Here is a 27844-nt window from a genome sequence, read left to right on the forward strand (position 1 = left end):
GCCATTGACGTACATGTGTTTACACATTTGTACATGAGGTACAGGGCATGCTGAAAAGTGTGTAACACCTGTTCCATGATGGTGTTAAAAGGATGAGGGAGAGAGAGACAAGAAATAAAGAGACTGGAACAAAATGGAGAAACATAAGCATGAGCAATGTTAACTAAAACTGCTGATTATAGTAAGTCTATTTAGTATCTTTCTTTACAGATATAAAAATGAATATGCACAGGAAAAGGGAAAAGAGATTCAGTGAAAGGATAGGATTGTGACCTTCTGGGACTTCAATTTTTTAATAAAGTTTATTTTGAAAAAAAATTTAGATTTAACAGAAAAGTTACAAAAATATTAGAATTTTCATATACCCTTCACTGACTTTCCCTCAACATTAATATCTTTCATTATCAATGGTACAGTTGTCAAAACAAAGAAACTGACATTGGTACATTACTATTAACTAGACTGTGAATTTTATTTGGATTTCACCAGTTTTTCTATTAATATCCTCTTTCAGTTCCAGGATCCAACTCAGGGTATCACACTGCATTTGTTGTCATGTTATGATGGCTTTTTAAAACTTAACTGGGTTGTGATGTCATAGCTGCTTCTCTATTATCTTTAGGGCTTCAGCATTTACTTCAATATAGGTTTGCTATAAAGTAAAAAGTATTTTAATGATTTGATCATGCTTGGTCAGGTTTCTTTTCAAGGTCATTCTTCATGTGCCTCATCTTCCCTTTCTAACTGGGTCAGTCTTTCTACATACCTTCTTGGTGCTTCAGCCACTTGGAACAAGTTGTACTGTGCCAATGCCACATTCTTGTTTTCTGCCTTATATTGCTTCTAAATCTGTCTGTCAAGGTCCTGGACCAAGTCTTCCCAGATCTGCCCTGAGTCAGGCTGTATATTTTCTGTAGGACTCAGCCCCACCCCGTAGGCCCACCAGCCCCACAGTACATGTGGGGTTCTCCTTCTGGCCTGGGAGTACATGACACAGGGTGCTGTCATGTTTATTTCTGCACCATGGTGCCCAGCTCAGTGCCTTGGACTATAGGTGGTTGGTAGACAGAAAGAAGGAAGAAAGGGAGGAAGAGAAAAGTTGAATTAAGTCCATCTTCCACATGGCCTCTGCCTTGTTGCTATTATTCCTCAGTCAGCAATGAGGGTTGAAGGGGGATTTTGTGTCCTGGGAATGGCAGGTGGAGCAGACATATTTTATTTCTGGTCAAGATGTCTGTGAAAATAACCCATATTCATAATAGCATCATTTACATTAGCCAAAAGATGGAAATAACCTAAATGCCCATTAATGGACGAATACATAAAATATGGTATATACAAATAACACATGCTGCAACATGGATGAACCTTGAGGATAATATGCTAAGTGAGCTAAGCCAGCCACAAAAGGACTGTATGATTCCATTTATATGAGGGACCCAGAATAGTCAAATTCATGAAGTAGAATAGTGGGTGCCAGGGGTTGGGGGAAGGAGTTAGTGTTTAATGGGGAGAGAGTTTCAGTTTTGGAAGATGAAAAAGTTCTGGAGATGGATGGTGGTTGATGGTTCCACAATGATATGAATGCAGTTAATGTCACCAAACTGAAGACTTGAAAATGGTTAAAATGGTAAATTTTATGTCATGCATATTTTACCACAAATTTTTAAAAAATGACTGTAAAAATAATCTTTGGACCCTGGTTTACAAGGTGACTAAGCACTCTCTTGTCCTCCTTTATAACTGAAAACAGAAAATTAATCATTTAAAGTCTGTTAAGTACGGACCCCAGGTGACAGGAGACACAAAAAGATCCCTGGAGCTTCCATTTGTGCTGTGATAACAAGGAGGAAGTGACAGAAATGACAACCAATAATGGAATAAAAAGCTCATGAAAAGGATAAATTGGAACACTTAAGTCTGGGGAAGATGACGAAAGAAAAACCATGACTTGTCCCCAGAGACAACAGCCTCCCTCTGCCATGTGCCTGAAGGCAGAGGACATTTTCAATCATCCCCCAAAGCTTTGGAGAAAGGCAATGGGGTGATTCAGCCAGAAACTCTACAGTGTCCTGTGGGTACAAGCAGGTAAACACGTCGGCACCAGAACAACACACCTAGTTCTAATTCACTGATGGTTGGCAGTATTGTAAGAGGTGCCACTCAGTAGTTCTTTTTCAAAGCCTAGGCCCATTAAAAAAAATTTATAAAGTAGAAAATTAGATTAAGGAAGCATTGGGTTGCCTCATGGGCTGTGAGTGAAAGGTAAACAGTAAGCGTTTTGTAACCAAGGTACAATGTCAGACACTCACTCATGATTGGTGTGTAGGCATTAGAATTGCATGTCAATTTCTCATGAGTTATTTATTAATGTTAATGAGAGTATTTCAATGGGAATGAAGGATTAACTCGAGGAAGATTTTAGTATGGTTTAAAACCTAACGCAGGACACGGCCCTGAGCCGAGCTGTCGGCGCTGCAGTTTTGCACCAGGAAGTCTGGTCTGAGGTGTTGGCGGTTTGTGAGGCACCTGCACATGGTGCCCTGGGAGCTGGTGGACTAGACTCAGCACAGAGGAAACAAGGTGAGGGCTCAGCAGGAAGATGAGAATGAGAGCTCGTCGGACAGTTGATCTGCTGGACTTGATTCTGGACGTCCAGCCCCGAGAACTGTGAGAAGGGACTCTCTGTACTTCTTGGACTTTGGTAACTGTTTCCTTTCCCATGTTAGCTGTGTGGATGAAAGGCTCTTGGTGTTGCAGTCAGGAGCCAGTGCTGTTCCTCTGAGGTGGGAGAGTCAACTTCAGGACAATGGTCCACAAGAGACCTCCCAGCTCCACATAATATCAAATGGTGAAAATCTCCCAGAGATCTCCATCTCAACACCAACACCCAGCTTCACTCAACGACCAGCAAGCTATAGTGCTGGACACCCTATGCCAAACAACTAGAAAGACAGGAACACAACCCCACCCATTAGCAGAGAGGTTGCCTAAAATCATAATAAGTCAACAGACACCCAAAACACACCACCAGACGTGGACCTGCCCACCAGAAAGACAAGATCCAGCCTCATCCACCAGAACACAGGCACTAGTCCCCTCCACCAGGAAGCCTACACAACCCACTGAAAAAACCTTAGCCACTGGGGACAGACATCAAAAACAGCGGGAATTACGAACATGCAGCCTGCAAAAAGGAGACCCCAAACAGTATGATAAGCAAAATGAGAAGACAGAAAAACACACAGCAGATGAAGGAGCAAGATAAAAACCCACCAGACCTAACAAATGAAGAGGAAATAGGCAGTCTAACTGAAAAATAATTCAGAATAATGATAGTAAAGATGATCCAAAATCTTGGAAATAGAATAGACAAAATGCAAGAAACATTTAACAAGGACCTAGAAGAACTAAAGGTGAAACAAACAACAATGAACAACACAATAAATGAAATTAAAAATACTCTAGATGGGATCAATAGCAGAATAACTGAGGCAGAAGAACGGATAGGTGACCTGGAAGATAAAATAGTGGAAATTACTACTGCAGAGCAGAATAAAGAAAAAAGAATGAAAAGAACTGAGGACAGTCTCAGAGACCTCTGGGACAACATTAAACGCACCAACATTCGAATTATAGGGGATCCAGAAGAAGAAGACAAAAAGAAAGGGACTGAGAAAATATTTGAAGATATTATAGTTGAAAACTTCCCTAATACGGGAAAGGAAATAGTTAATCAAGTCCAGGTATCCCATACAGGATAAATCCAAGGAGAAATATGCCAAGACACATATTAATCAAACTGTCAAAAATTAAATACAAAGAAAACATATTAAAAGCAGCAAGGGAAAAACAACAAATAACACACAAGGTAATCCCCATAAGGTTAACAGCTGATCTTTCAGCAGAAACTAGCAAGACAGAAGGGACTGGCAGGACATATTTAAATTGATGAAGGAGAAAAACCTGCAACCTAGATTATTATACCCAGCAAAGATCTCATTCAGATTTGATAGAGGAATTAAAACCTTTACAGACAAGCAAAAGCTGAGAGAGTTCAGCATCACCAAACCAGCTTTACAACGACTGCAAAAGGAACTTCTCTAGGCAAGAAATGCAAGAGAAGGAAAAGACCTACAATAACAAACCCAAAACAATTAAGAAAATGGGAATAGGAACATACATATTGACAATTACCTTAAATGTAAATGGACTAAATGCTCCCAACAAAAGACACAGATTGGATAAATGGATACAAAAACAAGAACCATATATTTGCTGTCTACAAGAGACCCCCTACAGACCTAGAGACACATACAGACTGAAAGTAAGGGGATGGAAAAAGATATTTCATGCAAATGGTAAACAAAAGAAAGCTAGAGTAGCAATTCTCATATCAGACAAAATAGACTTTAAAATAAAGACTATTAGAAGAGACAAAGAAGGACACTACATAATGATCAAGGGATCGATCCAAGAAGAAGGTATAACAATTGTAAATATTTATGCACCCAACATAGAAGCACCTCAATATATAAGGCAAATACTAACAGCCATAAAAGGGGAAATCTACAGTAACACATTCATAGTAGGGGACTTTAACACACCACTTTCAGCAATGGACAGATCATCCAAAACACAAGCTTTAAATGATACATTAAACAAGATGGACTTAATTGATATTTATAGGACATTCCATCCAAAAAAAGCCAGAATACACATTTTTCTCAAGTGCTCATGGAACATTCTCCAGGATAGATCATATCTTGGGTCACAAATCAAGCCTTGGTAAATTTAAGAAAATTGAAATTGTATCAAGTATCTTTTCCGACCACAACACTATGAGACTAGATATCAATTACAAGAAAAGATTTGAAAAAATACAGACACATGGAGCCTAAACAATACACTACTTAATAATGAAGTGATCACTGAAGAAATCAAAAAGGAAATTTAAAAATACCTAGAAACAAATGACAATGGAGACACAACGACCCAAAATCAATGGGATGCAGCAAAAGCAGTTCTAAGAAGGAAGTTTATAGCAATACAATCCTACCTTAAGAAACAGGAAACATCTCGAACAAACAACCTAACCTTGCACCTAAAGCAATTAAAGAAAGAAGAACAAAGAAACCCCAAAGTTAGCAGAAGGAAAGAAATCATAAAAATCAGATCAGAAATAAATGAAAAAGAAATGAAGGAAACAATAGCAAAGATCAATAAAACTAAAAGCTGGTTCTTTGAGAAGATAAACAAAATTGATAAACCATTAGCCAGACTCATCAAAAAAAAAAAAGGGAGAAGACTCAAATCAATAGAATTAGAAGTGAAAAAGGACAAGTAACAACTGACACTGTAGAAATACAAAACATCATGAGAGATTACTGCAAGCAACTCTATGCCAATAAAATGGAAAACCTGGAAGAAATGGACAAATTCTTAGAAATGCACAACCTGCCAAGACTGAATCAGGAAGAAATAGAAAATATGAACAGACCAATCATAAGCACTGAAATTGAAACTGTGATTAAAAATCTTTCAACAAACAAAAGCCCAGGACCAGATGGCTTCACAGGTGAATTCTATCAAACATTTAGAGAAGAGCTAACACCTATCCTTCTCAAATTCTTCCAAAATATAGCAGAGCGAGGAACACTCCCAAATTCCTTCTATGAGGCCACCATCACCCTGATACCAAAACCAGACAAGGATGTCACACAGAAAGAAAACTACAGGCCGATATCACAGATGAACATAGATGCAAAAATCCTCAACAAAATACTAGCAAACAGAATCCAACAGCACATTAAAAGGATCATACACCATGATCAAGTGGGGTTTATTCCAGGAATGCAAGGATTTTTAAATATATGCAAATCAATCAACATTACACACCATATTAACAAATTGAAGTAGAAAAGCCATATGATCATCTCAATAGATGCAGAGAAAGCTTTCAACAAAATTCAACACCCATTTATGATAAATACCCTGCAGAAAGTAGGCATAGAGGGAACTTTCCTTGATATAATAAAGGCCATATATGACAAACCCACAGCCAACATCGTCCTCAATGGTGAAAAACTGAAACCATTTCCACTAAGATCAGGAACAAGACAAGGTTGCCCACTCTCACCACTCTTATTCAACATAATTTTGAAAGTTTTAGCCATAGCCATCTGAGAAGAAAAGTAAATAAAATGAATCCAAATCAGAGAAGAAGAAGTAAAGCTGTCACTGTTTGCAGATGACATGATACTATACATAGAGAATCCTAAAGATGCTACCAGAAAATTACTAGAGCTAATCAATGAATTTGGTAAAGTAGCAGGATACAAAATTAATGCACAGAAATGTCTTGCATTCCTATACATTAATGATGAAAAATCTGAAAGTGAAATTAAGGAAACACTCCCATTTACCATTGCAATGAAAAGAATAAAATATCTAGGAATAAAACTACCATAGGAGACAAAAGACCTGTATGCAGAAAATTATAAGACATTGATGAAAGAAATTAAAGATGATACAAATAGATGGAGAGATATACCATGTTCTTGGATTGGAAGAATCAACATTGTGAAAATGACTCTACTACCCAAAGTAATCTACAGATTCAATGCAATCCGTATCAAACTACTACTGGTATTTTTCACAGAACTAGAACAAAAAATTTCATAATTTGTATGGAAACACAAAAGATCCCGAAGAGCCAAAGTAATCTTGAGAATGAGAAACGGAGTTGGAGGAATCAGGCTTCCTAACTTCAGACTATGCTACAAAGCTACAGTAATCAAGACAGTATGGTACTGGTACAGAAACAGAACAATAGATCAATGGAATAGGATAGAAAGCCCAGAGACAAATCCATGCACATATGGTCACCTTATCTTTGATAATGGAGGCAGGAATGTACAGTGGAGAAAGGACAGCCTCTTCAGTAAGTGGTGCTGGGAAAACTGGACAGGTACATGTAAAAGTATGAGATTAGATCACTCCCTAACACCATACACAAAAATAAGCTCAAAATGGATTAAAGACCTAAATGTAAGGCCATAAACTCTCAAACTCGTAGAGGAAAACATAGGCAGAACACTCTATGACATAAATCACAGCAAGATACTTTTTGACCCACCTCCTAGAGAAACAGAAATAAAAACAAAAATAAACAAATGGGACCTAATGAAACTTCAAAGCTTTTGCACAGCAAAGGAAACCATAAACAAGATCAAAAGACAACCCTCAGAATGGGAGAAAATATTTTCAAATGAAGCAACTGACAAAGGATTAATCTCCAAAATTTATAAGCAGCTCAATAACAAAAAAACAAACAACCCAATCCAAAAATGGGTAGAAGACCTAAATAGACATTTCTCCAAAGAAGATATACAGACTGCCAACAAACACATGAAAGAATGCTCAACATCATTAATCATTAGATAAATGCAAACCAAAACTACAATATGATATCATCTCACACCAGTCAGAATGGCCATCATCAAAAAATCTAAAAACAATAAATGCTGGAGAGGGTGTGGAGAAAAGGGAAGCCTCTTGCAGTGTTGGTGGGAATATAAATTGATACAGCCACTGTGGAGAACAGTATCGAGTTCCTTAAAAATCTACAAATAGGACCACCATATGACCCAGCAATCCCACTACTGGGCATATACCCTGAGAAAACCATAATTCAAAAAGAGTCATGTACCAAAATGTTCATTGCAGCTCTATTTACAATAGCCCGGAGATGAAAACAACGTAAGTGTCCATCATTGGAGCAATGGATAAAGAAGATGTGGCACATATATACAATGGAATATTACTCAGCCATAAAAAGAAACGAAATTGAGCTATTCATAATGAGGTGGATAGACCTAGAGTCTGTCATACAGAGTGTAGTAAGTCAGAAAGAGAAAGACAAATACCATATGCTAACATATATATATGGAATTTAAGAAAAAAAATGTCATGAAGAACCCAGGGGTAAGACAGGAATAAAGACACAGGCCTACTAGAGCATGGACTGGAGGATATGGGGTGGGGGAAGGGTAAGCTGTGACAAAGCGAGAGAGAGGCATGGACATATATACACTACCAAATGTAAGGTAGATAGCTAGTGGGAAGCAGCTGCATAGCACAGGGAGATCAGCTCGGTGCTTTGTGACCGCCTGGAGGGCTGAGATGGGGAGGGTGGAAGGGAGGGAGATGCAAGAGGGAAGAGATATGGGAACATATGTATATGTATAACGGATTCACTTTGTTATAAAGCAGAAACTAACACAACATTGTAAAGCAATTATAAACCAATAAATATGTTAAAAAAAAAAAAACCTAGCACAGTGGTTTTAGTTGTCTGTTGCTGCCTAACAAACCTCAGTGGCTTTAAAATGGCATATCTTTATTATCTTACAATTTCTGGTGGTCAGGAATCCAGGTGTGTCTTCCGTGAGTGGTTCTGGTTCAGGGTAGCAGAAGCTGCAATCTGGGTGTTGGAGAATCTGCAGTTCTCTCAAAACTGGCGTGAAACGGGAGTCTCTTCTTCCAAGCTCACTCCCATAGTTCTGGGCAGGATTCTGGTCTTTGCACATGTTGGATTGAAGGCCTCTGTTCTTCACTGGCTGGAGCTATCAGTTCTTGGCTAAGGGGCCTCTCGTGAGGCAGATCACATCAGGGCAGCTGGCTTCCTGCAGAGTGAGTTAGCAAAATGCAAGAGAGGGTGAATGCAGGGACAGGAGGCAAGATCTTTTGTTCCCTAAACATGGAAGTGACATCCCATCGCTTTGTAGAAGCAAGTCACTAAGTCCAGCCCTCACTCAAGGAGGGGGTTGACACAGGGCTTTGGATGCCAGCAGGCCCTGGGGTCCCTTTTAGAAGCTGTCTATCAGCATCAAGATGAAGAATGACGTTAGCCGACATCCTTGGAAACAAATGTTCACAGTGAGTTTTAGCAGCTGGAACATGCCTTAGGACTTGGCTTCCCTCTTTTCTGACAAGGAACTGCCCCATGAATGTGTCATTTAATGGGTGGAGGGGAGGTAGTGGGTAGAGGCAGATCTAGGTTCCCATCAGCATGTTCCTCCTGAGGGAGCACTGACCTGACCAGGACAAAGTCCTCTCTTCTCAGAGCAGGGAAAAATGCAGGACTTTGTCTCCATCAGAAGCTGTTATCTCTGGTTTCCAAGGGTGGCCCAGGATTGCTTCAGGGGAAAAGATTCAAGGAGTGGGCATGGAGGGGGGTGAGTTGAGAAAATACCCTTCTCCAGGGTCAGTTCCTGGACAGAGGCAGCCACATTCTTGTGGTCAGTAACTGGGTAGCATGGCCAGCAGAACCTGACTTGCCTGTTCCGGCTTTTTAATTAAGAGATGGCAGCTGCTGAATGCTCCTGCAAGCCAGGCACAGACAGTGCTTTCCCTGTGTCACCTCACTCACCCCTCATAAGACCTCTATGGAGGGGATGCTGTTTTACCTCGTTTTAAATCTGGGAAAATTGAGGCTACAGGATTGAGCCATCTGCTGAAGGACCTGGGACCAGTAGGTGGCAGAATCCAGATTTCATGTCTTGTCTGGAAGTCTCCAAAGTCTTCACTTCTCTGTTTAAAAAATTCCAATGCACATCCAAGAGAGGTAACCACATCGACTGTTTCTGAAACTGAATGTCACTTAATGTGAGTCAGCGGTGAATGTAGCTTAATGTGCAGCCTCCCAGCTTCTCTGAGGGCTGTGAGAGGTGTCAGGCTGGAGTGGCCTTCCTGGGATCCCAGGGGTTTCCACAGAAAGACATCCTTCTGGGAAGACTCTTATGCCCCATTTTTATCCTTAGTTGGTCCCAACAGTGCTCTAAGGGCTGTGGAAGCACCCTTTCACATGCTTTGGTAGGTACATCCTTCAACACACCACCACACTGGACAAATGTGAAACACACAAAGCAAGTACCTTTGTGACCTGGATACAGTGTTACAAGAAAGGGTTGCTGGAGATTTAAGGGACACCTATGGCTTACATTTCTGCAATAGAAAGTATTCTTTTGTAGCTATCAATTCCCAGTGGTGAAGCATGGCCAAGCAGGGGCAGACTATTCCTTATCGTAACTGGGACATTGCTCAAACTCTGCCTACAGGATATAATCACAGTTGATTTTATTTTCATCTTCTGTGGTACCTATGAAATTTACACAATGGGAATAATCTTTCCCCACCTCTGGATGAAAATCCAGCTGGCCCCCTGACCTCTGTGTTCGCTCTCACCTAATGGAGGGTCCTAGAGTGGGTGGAGTCATGCACACTGTCTCGGGGTCTCATCCACACCTAAGGTGTCCAATCCCAGACTGGAATCAATCTTCACCTCCACCTCCATCTGCCCGCCTGGCACTGTGGGCTGATTGCTTGAAGAAGGAACCATATATTCCCCCCTTCCCTTCCTTTTATTTTTCTCTTTTCTCCATCCAACTTTGCAGTTTTGGATCCTCCAGGGTGAGCCTGGGGAAGGAAAGAAAGGGAAGAAAACACAGTCTGTTGTGTGCGTTTATTTTCTATCTGCTGAGGGAGCCTCTGGGACAGGTATGGTTGGGATTTTCTCTGAGGCACTTTCTGTGGTTCTCCCAGCGATGTTCCACTGCTGGGCTCTGCAGCTGTGGTTTTCAGGGTAGGGTGGTGCCTCTTCTCGGAGGGCAGCTGCTGTCCCTCAGGCCTTGGTTTTGCCAGGTGTCCACTGTACTTGCTAACTCTTGCCTTCAGGGAAGTGGACCCCTGACAGGTGATCCTTCTAGGGAGACTTAAGGCATCTCCAGACAAGCTGTCTCTCCCTCAAACATCACATCAATTCCACCAGAAGCGCTCAGATCCTTTGACCTTTCTCAGCATAGAAGTGTGGTTACCTGCTCTGGTGGGTAGCCTCCAGGGTGGCCCCAAATGGTCTTGCCTCCTGGAACTCACACCCCTGTGAAAACCCCTCCATTTGAGTGTTGGCTGGACCTAATGATTCACTTCTAACCCATAGATTATAGCCAAAGTGATAGGATGCCACTTCTTAGATTGGGCTATAGAAAGACAGTGACTTCAATCTTTTTTCACTCATATTTCACTGGAGATTCATCCAGGTTGTTACTGTATCAATAATCTCTTCCTGGGACTTCCCTGGTGGCCCAGGGGTTAAGAATCCGCCTGCCAATGCAGGGGACATGGGTTTGAGCCCTGGTCCAGGAAGATCTCACATGCCGCGGAGCAACTAAGCCCGTTTGCCACAACTACTGAGCCTGTGCTCTAGAGTCCGCGAGCCACAGCTACTGAAGCCCACGTGCCTAGAGCCCGTGCTCCGCAACAAGAGAAGCCACTGCAATGAGAAGCCTGTGCACCACAACGAAGACCCAACACAGCCAAACATAAATAAAAAAAATAATAATATCTTCCTCTTTGTTGCTGAGTTGTGTTCCATGGTATGGAAGGACCAGTTTATTTAATCATTCACCCACTGAAGGACATCAGAGTTTTTTCCAGTTTTTGACAATTAGAGGTAAAACTGCATGAACATTCATGTACAAGTATTTCTGTGAACTTAAGTCTTCATTTCTTTGGGATAAATGCCCAGAAGTATAATTTCTGGGTCATAAGGTACTCACATAATTTTTTTAAGAAACTGTGCTCTGTTCCATTTTATATTCTCACGAGTAATGTATGAGTAATCCAGTTTCTCTGCATCCTCACCTACATTTGGTGCTGTCACCATTTTTTTTTAAATTTTAGTCATTCTGACAGTTGTGTAGTGATATCTTATTGTGATTTTAATGTACATTTCCCCAAAAGCTAATGTTGAACATCTTTTCATATGCTTATTTGCCACCTGTATACCTTCTTTGGTAAAATGTCTCATTTCTTTTGCCCATTTTCTAAGGATTTTTTTTAACTGTTCAGTGTTGATAATTCTTTATATATTCTAGTTATTAGCCCTTTGTCAGGTACATGGTTTGCAAATATCTTCTCCCAGACTATAGTTTGTCTTCTTACCCTCTTGCAAAACTTTTGCAGAACAAAAGTTTTAAATTTTGATGAAATCCAAGTTAACAATTTTTCCTTTTCTGCAACATGTTTTGGTGTAAAGTCTAAGAAATTTTTGCCTAGCCTTAGATCCTGAAGGTATTTTTTTCCTTTTTCTTTTTACTAATATTTTTAAAGCTTTATGTTCATAAACCATTTTGAGTTGTTTTATATAAGGAATGAGAATTCAGTGAACGTTCATGTTTTGTGTTAAGGGTGTCCAAAAGCTCCAGAACAATTTATTGAAAAAGCTCTCTTTCCTCCCTTGAATTCTTTTTGCACATTTGTCAAAAATCAGTTGTATGTATTTCCCCAGGTCTATTTCTGGGTTCTCTCTCTGTTCCATTGATCTATCTATCCCCCCACCAATACCACACAGTCTGTAACTATAGCTACATGACAGTTCATTCTGCTTGCTTTGGGTTTATTTTATTCTTCTTTTTCTAGGTTCTTGAGATGGGAGCTTAGATTATTACTATGATACGTTTTATCTTTTCTAATGTATACATTTAATGCTATAACTTTTCCTCTCACTGTTGTTTTAGTGGTTGTCCATAAAATTTGATATGTTGTATTTTCATTTTCATTCAATTCAGTACATTTTAATTTTCCTTGAGACTTTTTGTTGACCCATAGATTATTTAAAAGTATGTTTTTAGTCTGTGTTTGCAGATTTACTTCTTATTGTTCTGTTATTTATTTCTAGCTTGACTTCATTTTTGTCAGAGAACATATTCTGCATGATTTAAATTCTTTTAAATTTTCTTAGATTTGTTTTATGGCCCAGGATATTAGCTATCTTGGTATATATCTTGTGGGCACTTGAAAAGAATATGTTTTCTATTGTTGTTGGGTAGAGGAGTCTATAAATATGGATTAGACCTCTTGGTTAATGGTGTTATTGAGTTTTTACTTCTATGTTCTTGCTGATTTGTTTTGTCTAGTTCTATTGATTGTTGAGAGAGGGATGTTTGAATTTGTATCTGTAATTGTGGAATTCATTCAATTCTGTCAGTTTTTGCTTCACATATTTTTCACCTCTGTTGTTGATTGTATAGAAAGTTAAGACTGCTATATTGATAATTTGATCATTATGTGTTTGGAAATTTCTCTCTCTGTGTTTGGAAATTTCCCTTGCTCTGAAGTCTGCTTTATCTGATATTAATATAGCCACTACTGCTTTCATTAATGTTTGCATGATAAAAATTTTTCTATTCTTTTATTTTCAACATGTCTAGATCAGCTATTTGAAGTGTGGCTGCATATAGTTAAATAATCTCTTTTAATTTACTTTATTAATTTCCATCTTTTGATTGATGTGTTTAAATCATTTATATTTATTTTAATTATTGGTATGTTAGGGCTTAAATCTTCCATTTTATTAGTTTTTCTGTTTGTTCTCTCAGTTGTTCCTTTCTCTGTTTTTTTTCCTGTTTTTCTGTAGGTTACTCAAACATTTTTCAGGATTTCATTTTGAATTAACAATTGTGTTTTGAGTGTGTCTCTTAATATATTTTTTAAAAAAATAATTGCTCTAGATATTACATTATACATACATTTCTTATCAGTCTACTGGTGTTGTCATTTTACCAGTTCAAGTGAAGTGTAGAAACCTTATACCCTCTCCCCATCATATAACATGAATGTCTTAAATATTTCCTTTAAATATATTTAGAACCATATCAGACTGGTATAAAATTTGCTTAAATTGTCAAACACTTAGAAAACTCAAGAGAGGGACAATCTATTATATTTACCTATATTTTTGCTTATCCTATTCTTCCTTTTTTCCTGATGTGCCAAAGATTCATTTCTTGTTTGTTTCCTTTTTGTTTATAGAACTTCTTTTAGCCATTCTTTTGGGGTAATTCTGATTGCAACAAATTATCTTAGTTTCTTTTATCTGAAATTGTCTTTATTTTTTCTTTATTCATATATATATAGGAATCATTTACAGGATTAGTTTATATGAGGAGTTCATATACAGGATACAGGATTCTGGGTTGACAGTTCTTTTCTTTAAGCATTTGCAAAGTGTTGCGCCACTTCTTTTCGGTCTCTAATGGTTTCTGATGAGAATCCATTGTCATGAGAATTATTTTTCACCTATAGGTAAGGTGTCATTTCTCTTTCACTGCTTTCAATACATGTTCTTTATTTTCATTTTTCAGACGTTTGATTATTATGTGTCTTGGTGTGGATTTCCTTGAGTTTTTACTGTTAGGATTCTCTCAGTTTCTCAAACCTGTAGGTTTATAGATGGTATTTTTTTCTAAATACAGGAAATTTTCAGCAATTATTTCTTTGAGTACTCTTACAGTTTCACTCTCTTTTTCCTCTCCTTCCAGGATTCCAATGGTACAAATATTAGATATTTTGTTATAGTCCCACAGGTCCCTGAGTCTCTTTTCATTTCTTAAGTCATTTTTTCTTTCTATTGCTTGGATTGGGCTTTTTTCCAGTTCAGTGATTCTTTCCTCTGTACCCTCCATTCTGCTGTTTTCTTTCCATTTATTTTTTATTATTGTATTTCCCAGTTTTATGATTTCCATTTGGGTCTTCTTTGCATCTTCTATTTCTTTGCTTAGACTTTCAAATGTTTCTTAAGTTTGAAGCATGTTCATAATTGTTTATTGACATAATTGTTTATTGTCAATTGTTTATTGACAAAGACATTTAAAGTCTTTGTCAGAGAATTCTAACATATTTGACAACTTGGTGTTAGGATCTATTAATTATCTTTTTTCATTTAGTTTGAAATCTAAAATCTAAAAATGAGTTATTTTTTATTGAAACCTGGAAATTCAGGGACTATGGTATGAGAATTTGGATGTTATTTGTTTTCCGTTTCAGTTGGCTTTCATGACACTGTGGAAGAATGGGATGCAGGGCCTTTTAGGATGCCTCTTTACTGCCTGGAGGACACAGAAGTCAATGCTTCCCACTTGGCTGCTGCTGGCATGAGTGAGTGTTAGGCCACAGGTTTAAGTGCGATTTTGCTAAGAGGAGAGAATTTCATCTGAAAGCTTCTGTCTTGCTATTCTGGGTCCCCTTGTCCTTTGGCTAGAAAAAGAATAATTTTGTTGAGGTATTTTTGTCTGCATATTATTCAGCTTCAAATTGGAGTTGTATGAGGCAAAAAGAAAACCCAGAAACTACTACCATGTTGATTCCCTCATCCCAAGGTCCTTAGCTGGCCTGCCTTCTTCTCTCCACCTTTCAGAATCTTCTTAGGTTGTTTATATAATGTCTAGGGTTTTCAGTTGTACCTGGTGGGAGGAACAGGGAAACATACAGCTACTCCATCTTCTTGGAAGCAGAAGTTAAATAAGCTTACTTTGAAACCAAGAAAAAAAAACCAAAAAACACAGCACTGGGACTATATTTTCTCAAAGGAGGAGTTTCAAAAGATGTCACAAGGCTTCCCTGGTGGCGCAGTGGTTGAGTCCTTCTGCCGATGCAGGGGACGCGGGTTTGTGCCCCGGTCCGGGAGGCTCCCACATGCCGTGGAGCGGCTGGGCCCGTGAGCCATGGCCGCTGAGCCTGCGCGTCCGGAGCCTGCGCTCTGCAACGGGAGAGGCCACAACAGTGAGAGGGCCACGTACTGCAAAAAAAAAAAGATGTCACAAAGCAGAAGAAACTGGGAGATGGCACAATTCTCCAACATACCAATACCAAAACCCAATACACAAACACATTTCCATTAGGGTATTAGTTTCTGTGGCTGGCTATCTCAATAGGAGAAATGAGAAGGAATGAGTGAAACTGGGTACTGGGCAATCTATTTATTAAAGTATGATTAGTAAAGCCAACAGAGCAAATTAAGTTGTGTTGGAGAAGAGATTACAATCGTTAAGAGAGCTTGATCTGTTCAAGGTAATGTCTTCAAATGACAGTGAATTTTACCAGCTTCTATTTCTCCTCCAACCCCTTAAGGGGAATTTTATTATTTATTTCATCTGGAAAATATGTTCTGAGAGTTCATATTTATATACTTTTATTTAATCAATCATACATTGGTTATGTAACAAAGGATAAAACAACTGTTTTACTAGTCAAATAAAAATAGTGATAATCTAAGACAAAATAAAATCTTAAAAATACACTTTTATGAACTCAACTTGGTGTCATGCTAGCTTTTGACACAAGTAGGAGAAAGTCTATATTAGTCAGCTAGGGCTGCCATAACAAAATATCACTGACCAGGGGGCTTAAGCAAAATAAATATATTTTCTCACAGTTCTAGAGGTTCAAAGTCTGAGATCAAGAAACCTCTCTCTTTGGCTTGCAGATGACCACCTCCTCCCTGTGTTCTCATTTGGTCTTCCCTCCATGAATGTCTGTGTTCTAATCTTCTCTTCTTTAAGGATACCAGTCAGGTTGGATTAGGGCCCACTCTAATGAATTCATTTTAGTTTAATTACCTCAGTAAAGATCTGTTTCCAAATACTGTCATATTCTGAGGTAGTGGAGATTAGGACTTCAACATATGAATCTTGGGGAGACACAATTAGTGCATAAGAGAGTCAACCCACTTGAGGCCACCATTGCATCCCATATTACTTTCTTGCTCACCATGGGCTCCACCAGCCTGTCTGCCTCTGGCATTCCCACTGTGTCTGTATATTTCCTCATCAAAATGTTTGGTCCCTTCACCCTTTCCAAGTTCTGATTTTTGCCAGACGAGAGTTGGCTTAGATCATTAAAAAAAATTTATACATTGTTACCACTGTAGACAGGAGTTTTCTAAAGATGCTAATGTGTCCATTTGGCTCCTTTCCCTGACGTGGTCTGTGGCCCCATCTCACCTTGCAGGGCCCACTCGGCCTGCCCTCCCTGCATCTTCTCTCTTCCTCTCCTTCCAGACATTGCTGTGCACTTTGTCCTGCTGCAGCTGGGAGAAAGAAGGATGTATTGTTGCCTGCACACCATCTCCTGCCTGCTGACTCTGCATTTGGCTCAGTGGTATCATGAAGTCAAACATTTTTCCACCTCACACAACATTTACCTTTCCTTATCAGAGTTAACTGCATCAACTTCTGCTGTCAGGTCCATGCCACGTCTGCGTCCTGGGGAAAGGTGAGCGAGCAACTTTTCTGCATGCACCTCATTCTTGGTCATTTCTGGGGTGTTCTTCCTCCTGATAAGTTTAGAAGTTTGCCTCCTTCACTACACTGTGAACTGCATGAGGGCCATGTCTATGTTCTTATCTGTCTTTTTACCCCTAGCTGCTTGGCTAAAGTGCTGGCATAGAATATGTCTCAATAAACATTTGCATCTTCAGTGAAGCCTGGAAATTCCACTCCTAGAAAAATGCAGCAGGACAAGCCATGGTAAATTGGTCTGTTGCCTTCCCTTTCTCCAAACCTAGGTGAACAATAGGCAGTATTCCCTAAGGAAGAAGGCCCACTTTGGATGTGAATCACAGAAACAAAAGGGCACCATGGGTCTGAGTGGTGTTTGTACAGGAGTGTTGGGAGGTTTGAGACCCCACACACTTGTCAGTCACGGGGAAGGCACCGAGAGCAAGGGTTTAATCTCTGCTTGCAACCTCACGGACTGATTATTGGTGATCCAGAGTTCAGTCTCCTTGCCCCTTTCCTTCACACCTTTGTGATTCTTGTACTTTTTTGATCGAAGGATATGTTTCCACACATCCAACATCTCTGCAACATTCCCATTTTCTTTAACTTGAAAGACATTTATCATCTCCTGTGCTTCTCTGCAAGACCCAGCTTCCCTCTGTCCCATTCCACCCTTCAGATTTCTGCTCAAGGATGCAAATTCCTCTCTGGTGAGCAGAGTGAATTATGAGTGTCTCAGCCCCAACTCTACCTCTCCCTTCCTCACTCAAGGCTTGTGACTGGCAGGAGCCCCACTGTTTCTACTCATTGTCTGAGGGTGAAGACCACAGGCCAGGACTGTGCTAAGGGTCCTTACAGGTCACTGCACTTAATCTTCAAATGACCCTGTGCACTGGTCACTGTGGTTGACCTCATCTTATAGGTGGGCAAATGAGTCACAGAGAGGCTAAATAATTGTAGGGGGTCACCCAAGCAGTGAATGTCATTGCTGGAATTTACACCCATCCTGCCATCAGCTACCAGAGCAATGACTTTCCAAAAGCACCCAGGTAGGCTGAGGTCCCACCCTCCCACTTTAGAAAGACTGCTTTTCCAGGAATCACATGGAACAAGACAGGGGTTTTCTTTATATTTCTTTCCTTCTCTGCCCTGAAATATACAAAAGCAGCAGCTATTCTGTGGGCCTTTGAGGAGTGGAATGTAGAGTCTGATGTAGGCATAAGGCATGAGGCAGTGAATGAGGTCATATTGGAAACTGTAGGAGACAGTGGGCCAGGTGGGATAGAAACCCACTTGCTGGAGCAGGACAGAACAGCAGGGGATGACAAGGGACCCTGTCACAAGGCCTAATCCAGGAGCCTCCAACCATTTGGAAGCATCATGCCCCTGCCTGCAGAGGTCTGCAGGGAGACCCTAGCAGATGGCCCTGGAAGAGGACACTGAGCAGCTGGGGGCTGGGCAAATGCAGAGGCTCCAGAAAGGCAACCAGAGGAACTGGTGGACTAGGTTCCAATTAGATAAATATGGCTTCAGCAACCTCAGTCCTGAGCCTCTGCCCGTTGGTCAGGCTCATTCCAACCCCTCACCCTCCTCCTTCTCTCAGCTGTGGGGGTGGTCTTCCTGCTCTTGGAATACACCATGACTTCCCCACCTCCAGACCTTAGTACCTGCTGTTCCTTATACCTGGGACTCCCCCAATCCCTTTCTCCCAGGCTTTTGCTCAAGCAACTCCTATTCAATTTTGATGCTCAGCTTAAATGTCGAGTTTTGAGAAAATACTTCCATTTTGCTGTCCCACCCCACTAAAGTTAATTGCCCCTTTCCCATCAAGTAATTCTGCATCTTCCCATTAGAGCATCCCTCCCCATATACACTCCTCCCCCAGTGAAGGCCGAGACTGTGCATTCTGTTTATGACTGTAGCATTGGTCAGGGAATTACTGATGGGTGGAGGAGCAAGGCAGGAGCTAAGAACTAGGCTGAGCTTCAACCTGGGCAAACTTGGAGGATGGGCAGATAGATGATGCTGATGTGACTCCAGGAGAAAAGTGATACACAGGTAGATAAAGTTGGTTTTAGGAGAGACACCCTGGTCCCTTCCTCACCTTCACTTACTAATGGTCCCTTCACTTCACTTACTAATTACTGACAAATTACTTAATCCCTACACCCCATCAACCAGCTGCCCATTTCCCCACCTGTACTTAGGATTCCCCTGAGTGAGGACTCCATGGATACTCCTTAGTGAATGCCTAGTATCAGGTGGGGTTCATTGTCTCTTTCCCTCTTTCATTCTCACCCTGTTAGTACTAAATATGTTAAAACTCCAGATGTCTGGAGAATCCAATGAAATTGGCTCCACCCCATCTTGGTGGTCTTCTTGAACCCTGAGGGTCCTCCCAAGTAGGGTGGCCAGATTTAGCAAATAAAAGTACAGGATGCCCAGTTAAACATGAATTTCAGATAGACATTGAAAAATGTCTTAGTACAGGTATGTCTCATAATGCTTGGGACATATACTAATCAATTCATTATTTATCTCAAATTCACATTTTAACTGGGCAGCCTGTATTTTATCAGGCCACCCTCCCAGGAGGCACAGTGACCTGATTTCTCTACTCGTACCAGCACCAGTCACACCACTTAAATAAACATCACTTAGGATGGAGATTTGATGTCTCTGTTCTCAAAGTCCTCCAGCCAGACCACTGATGGGACATCCAGTGACCACCTTTCTCTTAGGCTCCCTGTGGTTCCTAAATTTCTTAAGTCCTCAGGCGTCTCAGTCTCCTCCTTCCAGACCAGGCCTTGGGGGCTCCAAGTCCCCCCTAAAATAATTTATCTCATTATTTTGCTTTGCAAAAGGCCAGGTGGTCTGCAGCTGGGCTCGCCCTCCTCCGGGCAGGCTGCAGGCAGTGCTGTCCTGTGGTTCACCTTTCCTATGTCCTAGTGCTTACATTCTCCCCATGCTCTGTCTTACTTAGGGTTATGACTAAACACACAATGCACAGACACACATATGCATATACACATACACATAGACACATTCACATAGTCATACACACATGCACACAGACATACACAGAGACATGTACACATACCTACATACACGTATGCATTCACCTGCACACACACGTATACACATATACACAGACATATACACATGATTTGAAGACACAGACACACAGGAAAATGATGGCCATGTGAAGACAAGCAGAGATTGAAGTGGTGCAGTCACAAACCAAGGAACACCAGAGCTCTCCAGAAGCTGGAAGAGGCGGAAAGTATTCTCCTCTAGGGTCTTCAGAGGGCTCATGGCCCTGCTGACAGCCTTATTTGAGACTTCTGGCCTCCAGAACAAGGAGACAATAAATTTCTATTATTTTAAGCCACCCAGTTTGTGGTTCTTTGTTATGACAGCCCTAGGAAACTAATAATAGCCCCTCAAAAACAAAGCGGTAATGATCATCCAGTAAATGAGGTCCATTATCCAACTGACCCAGAAAACACAGGACTAAAATTGGCAGATCTGATAAGAGGCACCTGGGAATTAAGCTCTTACTCAGATACATTAAACCTGGCAGGAGCTGACCCACAAGCTGGGTAGGAGATAGCGAGAACCATCTGGGTCATGCAACAGGAAACTCCTCTGGGTTCTGGAAAACATAGGGTCCTGTAGCGGTTTGAGAGAATTCTTATATGGCCTTGCTGGCCAAAAGCATCAGGCAATGTCACGTGCTGCGGTTCAGCTGGAATCACTGGGGGAATGGCAGGAGCCAGCTCTGGGAAGGTCTGGAGCAGCCTGCCAGGGATGGACAGGGAGTGAGGGGGGTGGGGCCTGGCAGCAGCTTCAGGAATGAGAACATTGCAAAGTTAGGGAGCAAGGCAAAGTTGAAGCCAATGATCTTAGAGACATGTTTGCAGGCTGATATTTAAAAATCTCTATCCAGAGTCATCCATTTTATATTCTGAAGTCCATACTCTGAATTCACACAGCTCATGTAGAAATAGGGCCTTTGATTCATATTTCCTTATAAAAGGACATTTTGCCTTCTGTTTTCACTCAGTGTTTAGTGCTCTTGGTTTAAGTTGCCATCCACTGGTTGCCAAAGCCAATGCTCAGAGGGTGTGGATCACAGGATGCCTCTGGATGTGTTTGCCTGTGTTTTTCACCACAGGCTGATGCTTGAGCAAGGGCTCATGAATAACGCACAATGAAAACACAGTGCCTTCTGCCCAGGCAAAAGGTCCCTTGCACCACAGAGAGAAACAAAGAGGATTGCCTGGTCTTGACTAGCCAGGTGAGCTGCTTACCTAGAACAAGCCTCAGTAGAGACTTGTCTTGATGAGGTGGATGCCAGCTTTCTCATCCTCTCCTGCACAGATCCACAGAGAGAGAACTCAATGATGTTTGCCGGGGTGATAGGGGACCCTCAGTCTAGGCAGATGGGTGAGTTGCTTGGCATGCTATTAACCAGCTTCTGTGACCTGATCCTGTGTGGGTTGGTTCCTTTCTCCGTCTGTAAGGTTTAAGGCTACAGATGGTAAATAAATAAATGGATGCTCCATCCTGCCCATAAACAACCCTATCTCTCCCACCATCTTCCACAAACCCCCACTGACTCTCCCCTGAATTCATTCCCAACTCTTCTCTGAAATGTAGGACCCTAAATTCATAAAATTTTGATCCAGATCCTGCCATAAAGATAAAATAAAAAGTTAATCCCTGTGTTTACAGAGATTATCTGTTCTGTTCTATATTTGATCCTGGTAAAAATTGTCAGTGCTATTTATAAATTCTGGAGTAAAATGAGTCTCTGGCTAAATCTGGTGGTGCCCTAAGACCATTAAAACAGTAGGTAAAGATTTTAATGCCAGATTGAAAAAGAATCTTTCAGATCCTCTTAAAGCATCATGTGTGCTTGTCATACAGTAAATGCGGATCGTGGTTACCGAGTTGCTTTGCTACCAGCTCCCCCACTTTCAGCTGTGTGACTATAACTTTCTAAGCCTCAATTTCTTCATATTTAAACTGTGAATAAAACAATGACAATAATTGAACGTGGTTATGGTAAAAAAATTTAGATGATGTAATCCCCACTCTGGGAAGGCAGAGAATCAGTGTTCAATTAATTAGCAACCTTCCTTTACTCCAAGAACATGTTTGCTCTCAAAGGTCAAAAATATCGCCTTCTTTTTATCATGAGTAAAAGACTTACATGGTCTTTTGTGGCACGTGGTATGCATCTAGGAGCTTGTGGGCTTGCCTGGAGACCTGGGCTTGGGCTGCCTCTGCTTGATTGTGGGACCCTTGCTCACCGAGCCTGTTCTACTGATGACTCTCCTTGGGAGGCCCCAGCACTGCCCTGCTCACAGGGGCCCAAAACAGTTTCCCTGCTTACCCAGGGTCACCAACTTCAGTGGCCATGCTATGAAACATTCTCAGACTTCCTTATTCTTTTGTATTTTCACTGTCTGGATCCTCCTCCACTCGTGTTTATTTATTTATTTATTTATTGGGATATTTTTCTTTTGTTCTATTTCTTCTCTTATGCATGATTGCCACAATAATCTTTTAAAAATATTATGATCATAGCTCTTCCCTCAACCCTTTAGTATTTGGGTCAGATTTTACCAGTCCCAAACTGTTTATTATCCTCTCCAGCCTCCTGCTTTCATTTTACTGATTTCAAGCTTTCAGGGTAGGTGTCAGAGAACAAACCTAACTGTGCCTTACACAAGAGTAACACCTCACTCTGTCATGGAAGCTGAGCCTGGAGCTAGACCATCCCAAGTTTATTTCAGCCACTCAGCAATGGCGTGAAGGCCTCAGGCTCCACACCTCCAGCGTTGCCCACCTTCCTTCGTTACCATATGGGTACAGGGTTTTGCTGCAGCTCTTAGCAGGCGGCTGACAGCTCCTGTCTTGAACCATCTTCCTCATCCTCACTGTCATCTTTCCCAAAGGTCAGCCTTTTGTGTTTTCACTTGACTTAGAATATTCTCTATCTCTAAACCAAATCTTCTTCCTTTGAGGCCAAATTATTGTTTCCTCTAAGCCTTCCTGGATTTATTATATTTTCTCATTTTCTGTATTCTTGATACTCTGGCAACTGGGACCTTGCTGACTGGGAAGGGACTACTCCTTCTAGGGTTAGTTAATTCCTGGAGATAGCAAACAATTCACTCAAGAGTGTGCCGTTCATATGCAAACTAATCAATCCAGCTCATACCTCCTCTATAACGCTTTCACTCTCCAGGCCTATATTTCTCTGCCCTAATCACCCCAGGGCCAGGTACCAGCCAATTCGGGGCAGCCTCTACACCCTAGAGCCCTATGAAATTATTCAAACTAGCCAATCTTAAATCTGTTTATCATGCTTACTCTGTCTCGTCCATGAAAATCACAATACAGATTCTTGCCCACATTTTGCCTTTTCCCTCTGTCTCCTGACGGACCCTGATGCTTCCCCCTGTGGCCCTGCGTGGCATGACCCCTCCTCTTGAGAATTGTAAGTAACAAACTATCTTTTCAATGGCAGTTGTCTCCGTCTCCTGATTTGTTGGCCTCACTATAGTTAAATAATAATAAAGCTTACATTTTAAAACACTTTCCAAGCTAGCTTTAGCAGTAATGGGAACCAGTGAGATTTTCCTTTCCCAGGCATTTATGTCTTGTGAAACCTTGGATTCAAAAGAGTAAAGGAGGGCTTCCCTGGTGGCACAGTGGTTGAGGGTCCACCTGCCGATGCAGGGGACGCGGGTTCATGCCCCGGTCCGGGAAGATCCCACATGCCGCGGAGCGGCTGGGCCCGTGAGCCATGGCCCATGAGCCTGCACGTCCGGAGCCTGTGCTCCGCAACAGGAGAGGCCACAACAGTGAGAAGCCCGCGTACCACAAAAAAAAAAAAAAAAAAAGAGTATAAAGGAAGCTGATAGGCACACTGACTGGAGGAAGCAAAGAACTGTGGGGAAAACAAGACAATCAACCAAGATGGCAGCATTACTATTTCTGAGAAGACTTGGAGAGAAATGATGGAGAGGGCCACAGTTTGTTGTTAGGTAGAAATGAAAAATATGAAGGTGAGAATAACTAATTTAAATTGTATTAAAGACAGATAGTGAGAGACGCCTAAGAAAGGCCGGATAACAGACTTGAGAGGGGAGAGAGGAAATGAATAAGGAACTTACTCTGATCTGATAGCCCCAAAACATGGTTCCAGATGCAATAGCTCAATCCTTGGAATCAGATTTCCAGGATCCTGGAAGAACTGCTAACTGAGTAAAAATGGGTGAGATGTTAAATCTATTACTCAGCTATCAGCTGGGACAGACTGGTGGATAAGACTGCAATCTTATTTCAAGATCTGAGTAAAAGTGAGTAATTCCCCATTTTCCCCAAGAACTTTATCTGCTAGTGGCACAACGCTCCAGTTTCCTGCCACTTATCCATTTTCCTTACCACACCATGTTGTGTTGTTCCTTTTCATCCTGAGGACCCAAGTATGCACACTACGCCTCCCATTGGTTGTTCTACACAGATTTGATCCCACAAGAATAAAATCAGTTGAAAGTAAGAATGGCCAAAATAAAACGACTTACCCCAGCACTTCCCAAACTTTAATGTGCAAAGGAATCACCCAATGATTGTGTTAAATGCAGATTTTATTAGTACACAGATCAGCAGCCTTGAAGTAGAGATTCTGAATTTCTGACAAGATCTGTTGTTTCAAGGAACACACTCTGAGGTAGAAGGGCATTAATAGCACAGACACTTAGTTTTCTTTCCCGGGAAAGGGTTGATGTGGAAACTCTGCTCCATGGAGTCTGAGGAGACCCAGGCAACTTCCATATTGCTGCTTCATCATGAAGCCTGCATTCCTTAGAGTTCAAAATGCCTGCTGCAGATCCTACCATTGTGTCCACATCCAACCAGCAGAGAGGGGGAAGGGTTGAAGAAGCAGAGGCAAGTCTTAAGGAAGGCTATAAACAGCTGTTCTAGGTTTCAAAACGTTACTCAGAACAAACAAAGGAAGCGGAGGAATGTTGTCTTTGTTATAGGGGTTATATGCCCAGCTAACAGCTCTTTGTTCTTTAACTAGGAAGACTGGGTAAATGAATACTAGGGGAAAGCCAGGATTTTGTGTGTTTCTGAGGGTTTAGGAAGATGGCAGGCATTTATATAGGATATGCATATTATTAATATTATTACATAAATAAAAGTAACAACAACAACAAAACAACAACAACAACAAAACACCAATAATGGATAACAACTACATTTTGATTCATTTACTTCTCAAAATAACCACAAGAGAAATGTTAGGCAGAAGGAGATTGAGGAAATGCTCAGGTCACACAGCTGTTTAGTGATAGAGCAAGGACTCTGAGTGGCTGCTTTCAGGCAAATGTGCCCTTGACTAGCTGGTGCTCTGGTAAAAGTTTAACAACCTGCTCTCCAAACAGAAACGCCCTGATCTGAAGCATTTGCCAAATTCTGTGGTGTAAATACTTCAAGCTACCAGCATGCCATCACTGGCTCAGTCAGGAAGGGATCACTGTGTATTATGTCACCACACGATACTTTACAGTGTTATATGGTACATATGCCATAGATATAGGCAACCTCTGGAGCCCAGGTGTACAATGTAATAAAATAATTTGGAAGTGATAAGTTTTGAGTATATGTTACCTTTGTTTTTAGTATGTTTTACTTATTGTGAGTTTCTGTTATTTAACCTTGAATAATTGCTAAGTTTAACGACCAGCTTGTGAAATTCCTGACAATTTAACAATTGGCTTTTGTGACCCAGTACGAGCAGACTCCAGCCACCACTGCTGGCACCAGTATGCTTTACAAATAACTTAAAACTAAATGTTACACATCTGTTCTCCTTAAAAATATTGTTTCTTTGCCATTTCAGCCATGCAACAAGTCATCTTTCTTCCCCATTTATGACTTCTCTGTCCTCATCATTTCAGGAATAATAAATAAAATTTAAAATACGTTTTCAAAATCTCATCTTCCTAAGGAAAATAATTTGACAATCTTTGCTTTCCTATTCCTTGCCAACCCATTCTCTCTCTGACCCGCATTATCTGTGCATGTGACTAATCAAGGAAAGCCCCCCTTCAAAAGGCCATTTTAGTACCAGCCATTGTGGTTCTTTCTACAGTATTTTAGAGTGGTCCATCTAGTGACTGTCTGTAATAGGTATGATTTCCTTTAACTTATGAAGCCGTATCTGTATCCTATGGATTCACTGTATGAGTCACCCTTGGGTCACCCTTGTGGATTCACTGTATGTGTCACCCTTGTGTGGGGGCTGCCTGGGATGAGAAGGTGATATGTCAGAGCTGGCAGAACTGAATGGTGTGTCTCGGCTCTGCTTCATAGAGTCCCGGAGCATTTTGGTTGTACCTAATTTGTACCCCAAGAAGATTCTCCTTTAAGAAAGTGTTCTGCTCCCTTTAAAAAATTTATTGAAAATCACGGATCTAGCAGATGAGATGGGATATTTCAGAAATGCTCTTCCCTCTGATTGAAACACCTGGTCCCTTTGACTAGCAAAACTCTATTTCCCACCCTTTAAGGTTCAGAATAGTATCACTTACTTTCAGGAACTCTCCCAGTTGCTATAGACTGGGACCAGTGTCCTCCCATGAGCTGTCATGGCACACTGTACTCTTTCCTCATAGCCTTTATCTCACAAATCATAATTATTCTTTGTGTGTAGTTATCATTAGACTGTAAACTTTGTGATAATATGCACTGTGATTATAGATTTTTTTTATATCTCCTAAACTGCCTGGCATCAAATGGATGTTCAGTCATTCATTAATGACTAATTTGACGGATAGAGCGAATGCTGTATGCCATTTCATTAGTTAGTTTTCGAAGGATAGAGGGAAAAACTTCCACAAAAACCAGAGCTGTCCAGAAGTCAAAGGTAATTGGACTCTATTAGGCTATGGAATTATTTCTTCTGGATCTGCTGTGGAGGGAAAGTTTAGGATTAGTACATGGAGGATTAAGAAGGAAGATTGTAATTCACACTAAGTAAAAATGTCTACATTAAAAAAGTGTCACAAAATAGATAGTAATGGTTCTGGCAGCACTAAAGTCTACATCTATTTTCCTGTAAAAATACAAAGTTGTGGGTAAAATCTTTACAAGCATATACTTGATGAATCAAAGAAAGAAAATCTTCAGATTCTGGGATTAAGTGTTGAACTCAGGAGATTAACTTAGTTTGGGTTCACCTCAAAGTAGACCCAATAACAGATTTTAATGTATGTGGTTTACATGGGTTGTACTCCTGAGATTGAAATATATAAAGTAGAATAAATTTATAGCAATGCTGAGAATAAGGTAGGGGTCATGGTAGGCTTTTCCCAACTTTCTTTCCCAGAACCTATATTTACTCCCAGAGTGAAGGCAGAAATACTTGAGTAGGTGGGTTATGGCTCCTAAAATAATAGTTGCCTAAGATAGGGTTTTTTTCCTTTGACATTTTAGGCTTGGGGATGTCTGCCAATTTTCCCTCACCATTATTTATATCCTTAAAGAAACCTGCCAGGTGACATACTTCACTTATATTCAGCCTTGCAAGAAGTCCTCAAATTCTGGGGAGAGGTCATAAATGAGTAACATTAAATTCTTGTGAACTGTCTAAGTTAATCAAACCTATGATTTATTTATAAATACATAGTCCAAGAAAAAAAATC

Source organism: Phocoena sinus, chromosome 6, assembly GCF_008692025.1.
Source record: "Phocoena sinus isolate mPhoSin1 chromosome 6, mPhoSin1.pri, whole genome shotgun sequence".
Classification (NCBI taxonomy): domain Eukaryota; kingdom Metazoa; phylum Chordata; class Mammalia; order Artiodactyla; family Phocoenidae; genus Phocoena; species Phocoena sinus.